Below are 14,383 nucleotides of genomic sequence, written 5' to 3' on the forward strand. Positions count from 1 at the left end.
TTTGTTATGTTAAAATAAACTTTCCTAACATGGGGCCCTGCTCTATGATTTTATGACCTGATAAATGAGAAATCTTCTCTTTCTTTTTTTCCAAAGGTTTTTCAACCACAGTTGAATTACTTCAATTCCAATGAGGCTCAGGCATGTTTCTACAGACCAAAGTTAACCAAACACAACACAGCTGCACAGCTGCTGAAGTCTAGATGATAAGGGGTGTTCAGTTTAACCAGGTTTGGTAATTATACCACCTTAATGCAATCCTGTAGATACTGACAGTTAGCTCAAAAACAAGGTATAGGCATTTGTTATTGAGCTCATGAACGGCTAAATTACCAGCTATGTGAATGCCACAGAACAGCAACAGCATAAGTAGAATAGAATAGAATAGAATAGAATAGAATACAATGCCTTTATTGTCACTATACAGTTGTACAATGAGATACAGAGCATCTCCTAGTCAGTGCAAACATGCTGGGGGGGGGGGGGTACAGTTCTGCAGCGCTATATACATATGGACAGTATAAGATGATTTTAAAGAATATGTGCATCACTGCAGAACAACTTGCCCAGCAGAATATAAAATATTTCAAATTAACTTAACCTTGAATATCTAAAGTAGAAAATGCAGCATGCACATTAATATTAATCATTTTACATATAAGAGAAAAACACTGACAGGTGACATTTTTCTGCAGAATAAGTGCTTTTGCCATCTATTCGTGCTTCTCCTCATCCACTTATCCAGTCCATGACCAAATGGAGGGGGGGGGCTAGGGCCTCAGATAGGAGAGGCCCTATCTGACTGTACATCCTGGTCACCTGGCCATCACAGGGAAAACACAAAGACAAACAACCACTCATAATTCAAAATCACCAACTAACCTATCATGCATACCTTTGGACTGTGGGAGTAAACTATTGTAGGCTGGAGGATAAATGACTCTGCCAATATCTTTCTGTGCGTGTCTTTCTCTTATGTCAAACATAACCTGCTCTGGAGCACGTTGGAGCTGCAGGATACGTTACCAGGGCCAAGATTCCATGTCCTACCTCAGAGCACAGGCCTTTCTACAAAATTACTTTGCTTTACAGACCATCCTTTGCCCCTAAATGATGGATGTAAAGAAGAATAGAGAAATTATCATGCTGTGATTTGTTCTGTTTGTGATGTAGACTGCAGTCTGCAGGGGCAGCAGAGTTGGTGGTGTTGAGCTCTTAACACGATAACATTTTAAATTTGCTGTTTCATGATTGTGAATGCAGGGTTTTTTTAGCTTTAATTAGCCAATCGGCATGTGTTTCCTGTTTCTGTGAGTCAGCTGACACACACACACACACACACACATACACACAGGGTCAGCTGATTCTACCGAGGCGACAACTCTTGCTTTTTCGCTCACATGGTTGTCATGCAGATTTTTCTCTTCACAGTTACTAGGTGCACATGTGTGTGTCTGTGTGTGTGCAGGAGGACATGTGTTTACAGTCACATTGGGGGGAGTTTAACACTCTCATAAGGATTCAAGGTTTGAATGCAACTCATTGTCATGTTCCTTAAAGTGATGCATATCTAACTCTGTGTGCATGTGGCCCAGGTATCACTGTAGCGACTTACATCTCCATTTACACACTTACATTATACCATAGAGGAGCAAAAACATGCTCCCCTAACACTGCATGTTCTAAGACATGTTTAACCTTAAAAATAACTACTTGCCCAACCAAACAGCACACTCTTCCTGACCTTCAGAATAACACCCCAGGAAAGGAATGCAAGCCACTGTAAATTCCTCTGAAGTCATGGACACATGACTGTGTGTGTGTGTGTGTGTGTGTGTGTGTGTGTGTTCCTGCTGTGGGGGAGATAAACCTCCAAATTACCTTCGAGGAAAAAGTTCAGCCATCCTGGTAATTGTGACGCCAACATTTTCCTCTTCGTTCCCTGACTCCTTATTTGCAAACTGAAATGCAGCAACAGCCTGACAGTTAACTGCTGTTAATCTTTGTTCAGACTGCTGTAAGGGTGCTAAAGCAAGCTTTAGGGTCACTCGATCCAATCCTAACTAAAAGCTTCATCAAAAAGGAAAGTTAAAAGCAGAGAGGATGTCTTTGTGCAGTCAACTTCAAGTGGGCATCAGAGGAACTGCAGTTTTGCACATTTAACATGATCCAAGGCTGACTCTATGTTGCTTAGATAAGGGCTCAGGTTTTGCCGTGAGGTTTCTGCTCCACATGTTTATTCATTATCAGTTCATGATAAGTGGCTGAATACTTCCCTTTGAGAACAAATGTGCAGCCAGTTTCCTGTTCTGCAAGGACACGGTGCATCATCCTGCTGAAACACTCTGTGGTGGACAAAAAGAAATGAGCATGGTCAGTAACAGGAACTGGGTTATATCTAACTCATATTTGAACATCACAGGGTTAAATAATGTTATATTCTTTGCTGACGCGAGAAGGGGCGTAAACCCTGACATATTAAAACTATTTTGAAAGTATGCTTTGAGTGGAGATCTGTGTTGACAATGTAGTGATGTGTATCTTCCCACACGTGTGTTTAATAAAATCATTGTTTTGACTCACTTGGACCAGTGGTCATTTGTCTCATACCTCAATCAACAATAACCATATATTATCTAGAGGTTAAAACTGGCACAATTTTAAATGGTGCCTTGTGCTGTTAGGGTTTGGTCATCTGACAGTTTGGCAGTGAGTGCAACTAAAATACTTTATATGTTTGTGCACAACTTCCTGGATTCACTGTACACTGGAAGAAAGCAGAAGTGCAACAATGACAGTGGAGTAATTACTGGATTTCATTTGTATTCATGTGTTTTTCCTGCAATAAGTAAATACATGAAGCAGACAAAAAGCTTTGTGTGCGTGCGTGTGTGTGTGTGTGCGCGCGCGAGCGAACGTGCACGTGTTTGTGAGCATCATTTCCCCTTTCAGCTGATAAGGGAGGACACACACCCACTGACCGTACTGAGTATTTGTGTGTGTGTGGGTGTGTCTGTAGGCTACAGGTTATTTAATCCAGATACTTTACAGCGCCGTTTCTTCTCCACTTCCCAAATAAGGACAAAAGCTCTCACAGACAACTTACGGGAAAAAACCTTTCAGGAACAAAACAGCGAATAGAGCCCATGCCTAAACATTTCCAAGTAGGAAGTAGCATCCGAGCTTCCTTACAGCCAGCAACAAAAGTATGTTGTATAATACACACACATTTTATCACAAAATGAAGACAACACCCTCTGTATTCAGTAAAGAATAGTTCTGGTGTATTTTAGACTGCAGGACTTTAATATGCAAAAATGCTTTGTGCATATCAGCGGAAAATGTGCAAGCTTCCTGTAGCTTTCAGTCTCCTGTGGAGCCTACACCAGTCCTTTATTGCAGGGTTTTCACTTTATTACAGGGATTCAGTTTAACTTAGTTGTTGTTGTTTTTTCTCAGCCTGTTGAAGACATGTCCAGCTGGATTTAAATCAGACGACTGACTTTGTCATACAAGAATTTCCACTTGCTTCGACAGTATTTGCTTATCTTCTAAACAGTTTGTGGTCATTTTGAAGAACCCAAGGAGCCCATAAGTAGGCACAAAGAAAAAGAATGTAAATGCATGGTCCGACCTGAGATTTAGACCATGAGTTTTAGAGAAACATTAATCGAATTAATCAAACACCTGAAACAACTGCAGATGTGCTAACATCTTTTCCAAACTTTTAAAACCCAGACAGTCATCCATCCATCCATCCATCCATCCATCCATGCATCCATCCATGCATCCATCCATCCATCCATCCATCCATCCATCCATGCATCCATCCATCCATCCATCCATCCATCCATGCATCCATCCATGCATCCATCCATCCATCCATCCATCCATCTATCCATGCATCCATCCATGCATCCATCCATCCATCCATGCATCCATCCATCCATCCATCCATCCATGCATCCATCCATGCATCCATCCATCCATCCATCCATCCATCCATCCATCCATGCATCCATCCATCCATCCATCCATGCATCCATCCATGCATCCATCCATCCATGCATCCATCCATCCATCCATGCATCCATCCATCTATCCATCCATCCATCCATGCATCCATCCATCCATCCATGCATCCATCCATCCATCCATCCATGCATCCATCCATCCATCCATCCATCCATCCATCCATCCATCCATCCATCCATGCATCCATCCATCCATCCATCCATCCATGCATCCATCCATCCATCCATCCATCCATCCATCCATCCCATCCATCCATCCATGCATCCATCCATGCATCCATGCATCCATCCATCCATCCATCCATCCATGCATCCATCCATCCATCCATCCATCCATCCATCCATCCATCCATCCATCCATCCATCCTCTACTTCTTATACATGTCAGCAGTCTAACCAGACCTCGAGCCCTTCAAGCTCTGAATAATCTATAACAGTATGTCTGAGGCCCGGTCCAAGTCTACAATCTGTGGTTGGACAAAGTCCCAACACCTTTCAGTATACTCGATGAGTCACTCAGCTAGGAGTCACTAGTACTCCACTACTAGCATAAAAACAACCTGGTAGTTATTCATCCTGAATCTGAGGTCTGACCAACTTATTCAGTCTTCTTTCCAGTTTTTTTTTTCTACACCTGTGCAGTAAAACAATAAAAGAACAAATTACAGAAAATTAGCTGCACATGAAGGTAATTAAAGGTTCAGCCTGAGGTTTATGTGCTTTACCTGAGACAGTTTACTGCTTACACCTTACTCCATGCTCCTTTTATGGGCTTTTTTACGTCCTGTGTGTCTGTGGATGATGATTCATTCTGGAGAAAGCCCTGAGAAAATGACATCACCAGCAACATCTGGAAGCTGTCTGTCTGCTATTTTGCAAATGCAACTGCAATTTTATACTACAGGAAAAATGTTTTCATGATTTTACATTTTTTCTCACTAAAAATCCTCAAACTGTTTAAAACTGAAATTGTGTAATGTGAACAAAGGAAGAGCTTTGGCAACATACTAGTAGACTAAAGAAGAGTCTGAACTTTCCTACAGTCACCTAACCTCAACCAAATGCAACATTTATGAAGCAATTTAAAAGTATTTTGTCCTTGGGTGTTTTGTAATTGAGCTGTAAATCTCTTTTTCTTCCCCATTTTTGTTTAGAGAGAGACTCTCTCTGCTGCTTCAGACACATCAACAGAAGAGAGACACACTGTAGCCCTTCCCATTCGGATTTCCTAGAAGCCCTTCAGCTGAGCCTGCAGGTACACAAATATACACATGTACTCACACAAGTGCGCGTGCACACACACACACACACACACACACACACACACACACACACACAGCTCAGTCTCTGAGTTTTGTCCCTCTGTCAGTCACCCACCCAGCTCTCTGTCTGCACACTTCTAGGAAACGAAGCTAAACTGCTGAAACAGGAACTGAAATCCTCCCACCAGTTTTTGCCTGTGGATCCACAGGAGCCTAATTACTTGCCTGAATATAAGACCATCCCTCCCTTTCTAAATTACTTTTGAGAAAAGACCTTTAGAGGTCAGGAAACTTGGCAAACTTCCCCTGACATGCCATTAGTCTAAGAAAAAGACAGTCATCCTTCAATCCAGCAGTTAGACTGGAACTTATCATCATGAAATAAGCTGTTAGTCTTGTAATTCTGTATTTGCAGGCAGATCTTTCATACACTTACTTTTGAAGTAGTTTTTATTGTGAGGTTACAGAGGGAGCAGCTGTAACAGTGGGAGTCGTACATGAGCTTTCCTCCTCCTGGAAACTCTGATATCAGCTGAGTCAGCGTCAGCTTGTCCAGAATCAGCAAATAAAAACTTTGTGTTGGATATTCTGAACACATTTTCTGAGAGGTTTCCTGCACAAACAGACACAGACAGAGCTTTAGAAAAAATACAAATATATATACAGAAACAGCAGCCAATCACCTCCCTGCTCACAGTTCATTGTTTCTCTCATAGTTCTTCTGAATTTTTCAGTGGTCTGCTCTGTTACAGTCAGTGTTGCTTAGTAACAGGACTCCCTCCTCAGTACCTTATGGTCACCGCGTGTTTGTTTTGAAGGGGAAACACCTCTGAGCGGGGTAACATTACAGAAGACCTGAGAACAGCTCTCAGAGGCAACTTCAGGGGAATAAAGGCGCCTCTGTGGGGGTGTCGCTCTGCTGTCAGACTGAAGTGCTTCATTCAGTGCTGAAACAGTGAGCGACTGTTGGTGACAGCAACATAACAGAGGAGTCATGTGATCTGAAAACATACACATGCATGTTAACCCCTCACTGTGTGAACACAGAGCCACTGTGTGTTACAGTAATGAGGTTAATGGGTGCTGAGTCCCATGGCCTCATGATTCTGACACACTCTGATGACTTTGATTTTCAGTCAGAAATAGCCGACAGCTTTCAGATCAAAACAATGAGAACAAAGAACAAAAAGAGCTCACACAGCAGCTTAAACAGACTTTTTATGATGTCCAGATTCAGAAATAACAGCAGGGTTTTTAAAATTGATACAATATTACAAGTCATAAACTATTTTAAATAATGCAAGCTAGAAAATGAAATGATAAAAAATATATTTTGGTAATAAAAAGCACATGAAATATGTTTCAAATTACAAAAAATATGGTATAAAAATAAATACAGTGTTCCCTCGTTTATCACGGGAGTTACGTTCTAAAAATAACCCGCGATAGGTGAAATCTGTGAAGTAGCCAACTTTATTTTTTACAATTATTATCGATGTTTTAAGGCTGTAAAACCCGTCACTACACACTTTATACACTTTTCTCAGACAGGCATGAATATTTTCACACTTTTCTCTCTTGTTTAAACTCTCAAAGTTCAAACCTTCGTAGAAAAATAAGTCCAGTATTATAGACTGAAACCAAAGATCAAACATGGGAATAGAGCAGCTGCCAGAGAATTCAACATTAATGAATCATTAATGAATCAATGGTACGGAAGCAGAGAAAGCAAGCAGAATGAGTTGAGTAAAGAAGTCCAACTTTTTGTGCGATGGTTAGCATCTTCCTCGGCCTTTTGGGTGCTACCGTTTCATCGAGGTTGTTGTGTTTGTTGGGGAGAAAACTTACAAACATACAGCACAGCAGAGTCACACTGCTAGCGATTGAAGATTTACACGTTCTGTACTGTACAGGAGACACGGCACGGAGGAGACTGACTGACTGTGGTCTACAGGACGGAGAACGCAATGTGTGTGGGACCACTGTACATCAAAATGAACCACATGATCTCATGAGTCCAACATACTCAAAGGACTTGGCTTCCCTGTCGACCTGCAGGTCACAGGTCACAAAACATCAGTTACTCACTGACCATGAGCGAACAGAGATGCTGTTTGCAGCTGTCATGTTTTTCTCATCTTATCTTATACTTGCTCACATTTAACATTTATAGCATCCAATTAATCTTCACTGAGAATATTTTAATGTTTTAAGTTTGCATGTTGTTGATTGGCCCTGCATTAAGAATAATAGTTTTATCACAGTTTGCAGAAACCCACTGTAGACAAATCACATTCACATATGTTACAGCTCACAAACTCTGCTCTGAAAGATGATCATTTACTTAACAATGTTTCTATTTTGAGAAAATTAAAGTCTTTAAAGTCTTGTTGCTAAACTTTGAGGGTCACACTGCAAGTCAGAGATCAGCAGCTGGACCTTCAAAATAAGACAAGAAACTGTAATTATGTTATGCATGTGACTATGTTAGTCACAGTGTCACATGCAGTCTGATCAGTGCTGGTCATTGTGAGAGTATCTAAACAGACAAATGGCTGTCAGAGTCAATCAGCTGTTAGTTTGTCCCCTGCAGCTGTTTTTCAGCAGTTAAAGATTCTGAATTTATTTAGGGTTAAAAATAGAAACAGGCTGGACACAAACAGTTAACAGGCACACAAACTAACCCACAGACTGCTGTAAATATGCTGAATAGCAGGCAATGCATCATGGGAGAAATACAGAAAAACAATGAAGCTCTGCATCTAAGTTCAGAAGCACAGCTGTTGACTGACTCTGAGTTTCATGTTAAAGTGACGAAGATCAACTCGACTGTTGGTAAACAGGTCAACATGTTATGTTCCACATGTGTTGTGATTTGCAGATTATGTAGCGTAAAACTCATGCTGATTATAGATGATATTTCTAATTATTTTGAAAAACAAACACACCACAAAAACTAACAAAAAACAGCACAGTTGGATTTCCAGAAAATCTGCATATTCCTTTCTTCCGGTTTGCAGTCTTGGCTCATGTTTTGCTGACTCCTCATACTGGATACATTTTAATAACTGAGTGTAATTTGAAGGTGGAGCACTGTCAGCCACCTCATGATGTGTTAAACAGAAAGTTTGTGTCTCTCTACATGGTTTCTGACAAGCATTTAATTAAATAATATTCATTATGTGCATGAATGAATTCACTGAGCGTGTGTGTCTGTGTTGGTGTTAATCCACTCAGACAGCTGGCGAGTGTGTCGCTCTGACAGCACTGTGTTCAGACAGTTTGGCTTCTTTCTCAGTTTGGTTTTCAGAGGATTAAACATTAAGTCATGAAGTCTCTCAGCTGTTTTTATTGTTTAAAAACTGCTTTCTATTTCAAACCCATTGATGCTAACTGGGGCTTTTCCTGATGAGCTTTTTTGTCAATTCATCCATCCATTTTCTGGGGGGGCTGGAGCCACAGGGTGAGAGGCAGGGTACACACTAGACAGGTTGCCAGAGCAAACACAGACAACCATTCACATTCACATTCACACCTGCAGTATGGACAATTTAGAATCACCAATCAATCTTTATCCATCAACTGAGCATTAGGTTTTTGGACTGTGAGAGGAAGCCAAAGTGCTCGGAGAGATGTGAACACTGCTCTATGCATATTCCTCACTGAAAGTATCACTGAAACCAGCAAACTCATATAGGCCACTGCCATAGTAATCCTAAAAGCAGTTGGGCATAAGATTGATGCTGCAGACAGAGGAAGCCCCCAGTCGAGAGGAAGGCTGGCAACCAAAATCAGTGAAGCTCAGAAAGATGTCAGTTGGTTAACTGAGGTGCAAAAGGGCGTCACAAGAGACCGGTCCTGCAAAGAGGTGCAGCGAGAAAACCATAATTGAGACTCTGGAAACTGCCAACAGGAATAATAGCACAACTATCTATTTATCTACTGTGTGTGTGTGAGGAAGAGAGACAGAGAGAGAGTGAGACAGCACTCTCTCTCCAGCCATTAATACCTTTTTTCTGGCGTCCCAGTCTAACAGGGATTCCCAAACAACGCTCTGCTGCTATGGGAGACGCATCAGTGCTGTTGCTGTGGTAACTTGAGTCACTCATAGCCTCTCACACATGCAGCCCTGTGCATTGTGTTTCTCCTCTAGTAAGAGCTAGAGGCCGCTCATAAGATAATGCACACAGCTTATTACTGCAGCTAACTGACCACTAAGACCTGCCCCCTAGTTACTGTTGCTAGCCCTGTCTCAGTAAAGAGAAACTTGTCTCAGTAGAGATTAAAATAACAGGAGGGTCATTTCCACTTAACTGAGTGTTTACTATTAATTTTAGAGAAACTTTGTGGAATGAGTCGCCTTATCAGCTTTTTTTGTTTTTGTTTTAAAAGTTATCAAAGTAGAAACAAAGCAATAACAAATTTACGGTGTAACTGACTGTAACTAAGGGGGATTTTCCAGTTTTCCACAGTTTTGTGTGTGTGTGTGTGTGTGTGTGTGTGTGTGTGTGTGTGTGTGTGTGTGTGTGTGTTGTATCAATTCCTATTCATCCTCAGAGGGACCATATAAGGAAACAGGCTGCTGGCCAGACTATGTTCCTCTTCTGGAAATACAACGTTTTACTGGAAAGATTCATGCAGAGAAACAAAGGAAGCTGTAGACAAGGTTAAACTTTTTAGGAATGTGAAGAATGATGAGCGAGATTCCCTGGAATCAGGACTCCCCCTTACTCTTTCCCTTAGTTTCTATTTCAGGTTGACCTTGCTCTCTTCTTCCTGAGTCATAAAACACACTAATAAATCTACACAGAATCTTTAAATGCAGAGTATCACCGCAAATCACAATATACTGTATGAATATGTAAATAGGTAAATGCTGTAAGTGCACACATAGAGGGTTATTCTGGTGTTTGTAAGGACATCATATTGACTAGCATCCATTTTCCACATTTCATACTAAAACCTAATGATTTACCCGATTAGACCTTGTGTTGTTATCCCCAAAAGAGCAATCTGTCCATGCAAACAGATTAGTCTCCACAATATGAGCAAAGTGAGTGCATGTGCATGTGCACGCACCCACACATGCATGAGCAATGTGAGTGCATGTGCACATGCACGCACCCACACATGCATGAGCAATGTGAGTGCATGTGCACGTGCACGCGCATGTACCAGCAATAACGCTGCAGACAGGGACACGGACAGGACGTTACCTGGATTCAGATCAAACAAAATCAAAAACAAAAATGTGCTAGTGAAAAAAACTCTCCCTCCCTCCTTTCCTCCCTTCATGAACTTTCCTCTAGTCCACCCCTCCTCCCTCCCTTTCGCTCGGCTCTCGCCCTCTGCCTCTCTGTGTTCTAACGAAACACAAACCTGAGGACTGTTTGTCCCGGGAAATAGTCACATGTCATCATGCAGGAATCTTGCACTCTTAACTGATCTGAAAGCAGCCAGCAAGACTCTAAAGTGCAATTACAGAGTTCTGCAGGAAGAGCTCAGAACACACCAGACTTCACCACACCCACCACACTCTCTATCTGCAGACTTACTGCCTCAGTACAGTCTAATTATTTTAGACTGAGCAGCCTGAGCAGTACCTCAAAGCTACCTGCAGCATGAATCAAACACTGATGCATCAATAAATACAATCTGATCATTCTTTTTTCCATGTTTTAATTGACATAATTTAATGGCTCACAGTACTGCCCCTTTCATTTAAAACATCCATGCTTTACACTTTTAAAAATCCCACTTTTTGCAGATATGTGCTAAAAAGCCCATTTCATTTTTGGTGCTTTCTTACTCTTTGAGCACTCAAAGCTCTTTATAACACCAACATAATGGTCTTTATGAAACCTATGATGTTTTTTTTTGTTTTTTGCAAACTTCTTCCCATTTTACCCTACACGAGCTTGACTGAAGCTTGCAGGCTGTTTCTGTGGTTTCTGCGATCTTCTTTTCTTCTGTGTCAGTTTAGAAAAAGCTGGAAATATCTTATGGCTCGCTATCTTTCTGTAAAATGAATGGCCGCCCAAGCTGACACCAGGCAGGACTCATGTTATGCCATGGCCATAGATTGTGTTGGTCTAATCCTCAATGCTGCATCTGGGAAAAGATGCAATAAATCCTGCTTGTTACAGTCAGATTTTCAACATCAGTTCTTCTGTAGAGCAGTGTTGGTGCTTTCCTGGTAGCAGTACTTGTTTGGCACGAATGTGGTCCATATTTGCAGTTTTACTTGAGTCATGTTAGACTGACTAATGGCACTGACTCAGCGTGAGTCTGGACACTTTAACTTCAGTACAGGTTCACCTAATCTCGGCCAAATGTCAGGTGTATTGTGACATTTCGCCCAAATCAAGCTCATGATTTTTGGGCATGCACAACATTTGTCAGTACCACACTGAGTCCAAAGTGCCATAGATTAGTTCTATATTTATTTGCTATCTGGGGCAGCTGATGCATCAACCACTGTGAAGCCTCCACTTTCCATTGTAGGAAAATTTCTGACCACTTAACCTTCTTTGTGGGTTTTTCCTTCTAAAATATTACAATGTCAAAGATAATGGTCTGTCTCCCTTTACAGCTACCTGCAGTGCAATATTGTCCAAATAATGCTTCAGCGGGTGAAGTAAGACAGTCTGTTCCAGTCTGCTGTGACCCAAACAGAGATCCTGCTATGCTACCATTAGGAAGAACCCTTATTATGCCTGATTTGTTTGTTTACTGAATCACGCATACATGATAATACCTTAGTGTACCATTTTAGATAGGGTGATGTGCAGTATCAACAGAGGTGTAACACCAGCATGAGAGATGTCCATTTGGCTTCGTGACTCACTCTTCTAGAACAACAGCGCTACCCCATTCTTTGTATTTACGTTTTAACCCAGAACATCAGGTTAGAATAACAGCACAACACTCTCACCTTGATCACATTTTATAGAAAAGTACAGAAGAATTTGCCAGTTGCATTTACACTTACAAAAATCAGTTTTTTGTGATAAACTAAAGGCCTATAATAAAATCCTCTCTGCTTTTTTCTCAAAGGAAGCAGGATGACGCTAACTTCCTGGTTGGCCTGCAAAAACAATGTTTCCCTGTAGCATCTAAAGACATCTGGGATTTTAAGTAATCAACAGAAACTGAGACATCTTTGTTGTGCATTTGAATCCAGTTTTAAAGGCTCAGTTTATTTTACTTTGCTCTTTAACTGTAAAACTCTGGCTTTTCTTGCTCCTTTGTAGCATCAGCAATACTAAATCTTGTTTCCTTTTTATCAGTAAACTCTTGTCTTAAAGTTTGAACAAGCTGCCGTGTTTGGAAGCGGGTTAATTTACAGTAACATTTAATTTACAAATGTAAAGATGTGTTACTGTACATGAACTGAGGGAAGTTAGTTTGTGCACATATATTGTTTCTTAATTGCGACATTTTTTCCTGTGTGCTAACATAACTGGAAAAAGATTTTTGTACAGCTCAATAAGGCTTTCAGCTTGCTTGAAGTAACACAGTGTTCCACTGGAACGCAGCAGTGATGGATGCTGAAAATGATCCTCTGTAGATATTAATAAATATTCATTCCTATTTTGAACGTTTCTTATCGATTTGGTTCTTATTTCAGCTTAACAATGAGAGCAAACGGGTTGTGAATGCAGAAAGAACTGCAGGACACACGCTGGCTGTGACATGGATGTCATGTCAGAGGTCAGGACGGCTCCCACCTGCTCTGATGATGCAATGGAAATTCTGCTCAATGGAAAATTGTTCCAAAAGGGACAAAATAGGTCTGAACTCTGTTAGTTTCAGAGCTGCTGGAGGTGCAGAAAGGGCAGCAGTTGTAGTTTGTTTAGAGCAGATAGCAGAGAGAGGTGGGACGAAAGAGAGAACAAGGGGCGAGTGCTTCTTGCTAATGGTTGGAAATACAGAGAAGAGGGGAGAAGCAGGGGGAGGAAGCAAACAGAGGGAGCGATGGAAAAGTTTCAGGCTATTGCACCAAAACATTCCTACACTGATGCAACAACCTGCTAAGCTGCAGGTGACTCCACAGATTAGTGTCTCAAAGTGACTTTGAATAAATGTTCTACGAATGCACAATGCAAAGTATTGTAATGAGTTAAAATGCTGTTATTGTTAAATTAAAACCTTAATGCAGTGAAATAACTCTGGATTAAAAAAAGTGTGTGGAGACAAAATATGGATTCTCCTTTTTCATTCTGAACTCTGATGAAGCGGGTACCTCAATCAGTGAGCTCTGGGAGCAACGTTTGACCCTGGGAACATTAACGATGAACACAGCCCCCTTTAAGCCCCTTAGCCCAAATCTAAGGCAGCAGCTGCTTTCAGGAGAGCTGTCCTGGGAGCCTTTAAAGCTACATGTGAATATCTGATGTTTAATTACTTGTACTTCTGCTCTTTTATATATTTTACAAACACACACACACACACGCCCTTTTTCTTTGACATTTTCTTTTCCAATAAATTGACAAATCTTTGAGTGACCTGTGGCACATTAGTCAGAAACATATTTCTTCTTATAGGCTTGGATTCACTCCACTGGTTCATCCATCTGTTTTGTTTTGTTTGTTTTTTCCTTCTGCGCTGTTGCTAGGTTTGCATAATGTGACATGGTGCTGTCAAAATGTGATTTATGATGTTGCAATGGTTCAATATTGTGTTTCTCCACTAATATATTCATTTGTCCAGTGATATTATTCTATTTACTTTTGTTTAGGAAGTTTTCTTTTTTTACATCCTCTGATCATAAACATCTTGCCGTGGTCAGATTTTACAGATTGCTATTCATTTGGAATAATAACGATGTCAGATTGAGCAGAAGAAGTGATAGAAAAATGCAAATTACAGCTTTCATGTTGTATATTGTGTAAACAAGGCTCAGATCTAAAATGAACCTGACATGCATGCATTAAGATGCATGCATGCATTTATCATTAATCACCTGTTAGGAAGTCTCACTCTAAAACATCTTGATAAGACGTTAACATTTGTCTGCTCTTCACATATTTTCCCAGCCTCTGTCCTTTTTTCTCTTGCTCTGTTGTTCCATAATTTAATTATTCA

The 14,383-nt window shown here is 40.8% G+C and overlaps 1 long non-coding RNA gene across 2 annotated transcripts; it reads right to left on the reverse strand.

Moving 5' to 3' along the window:
- Window positions 1-491: 491 nt before the first annotated feature.
- Window positions 492-9,456, reverse strand: LOC109194728 (uncharacterized). Of its 2 annotated transcripts, none has more exons than XR_002056490.2 (4): window positions 9,306-9,456; window positions 5,733-5,909; window positions 4,760-4,891; window positions 492-2,345 (listed from the first exon to the last, which is right to left on the reverse strand). It is a non-coding gene; the product is annotated as an uncharacterized LOC109194728 (long non-coding RNA). The 2 variants fall into 2 exon arrangements; XR_003214074.1 differs by lacking the exon at window positions 9,306-9,456 and adding an exon at window positions 6,086-6,229.
- Between the last annotated feature and the right edge of the window lie 4,927 nt (window positions 9,457-14,383).

The sequence above is a fragment of the Oreochromis niloticus genome, linkage group LG15 (genome assembly GCF_001858045.2).
Source record: "Oreochromis niloticus isolate F11D_XX linkage group LG15, O_niloticus_UMD_NMBU, whole genome shotgun sequence".
Taxonomy (NCBI): Eukaryota; Metazoa; Chordata; class Actinopteri; order Cichliformes; family Cichlidae; genus Oreochromis; species Oreochromis niloticus.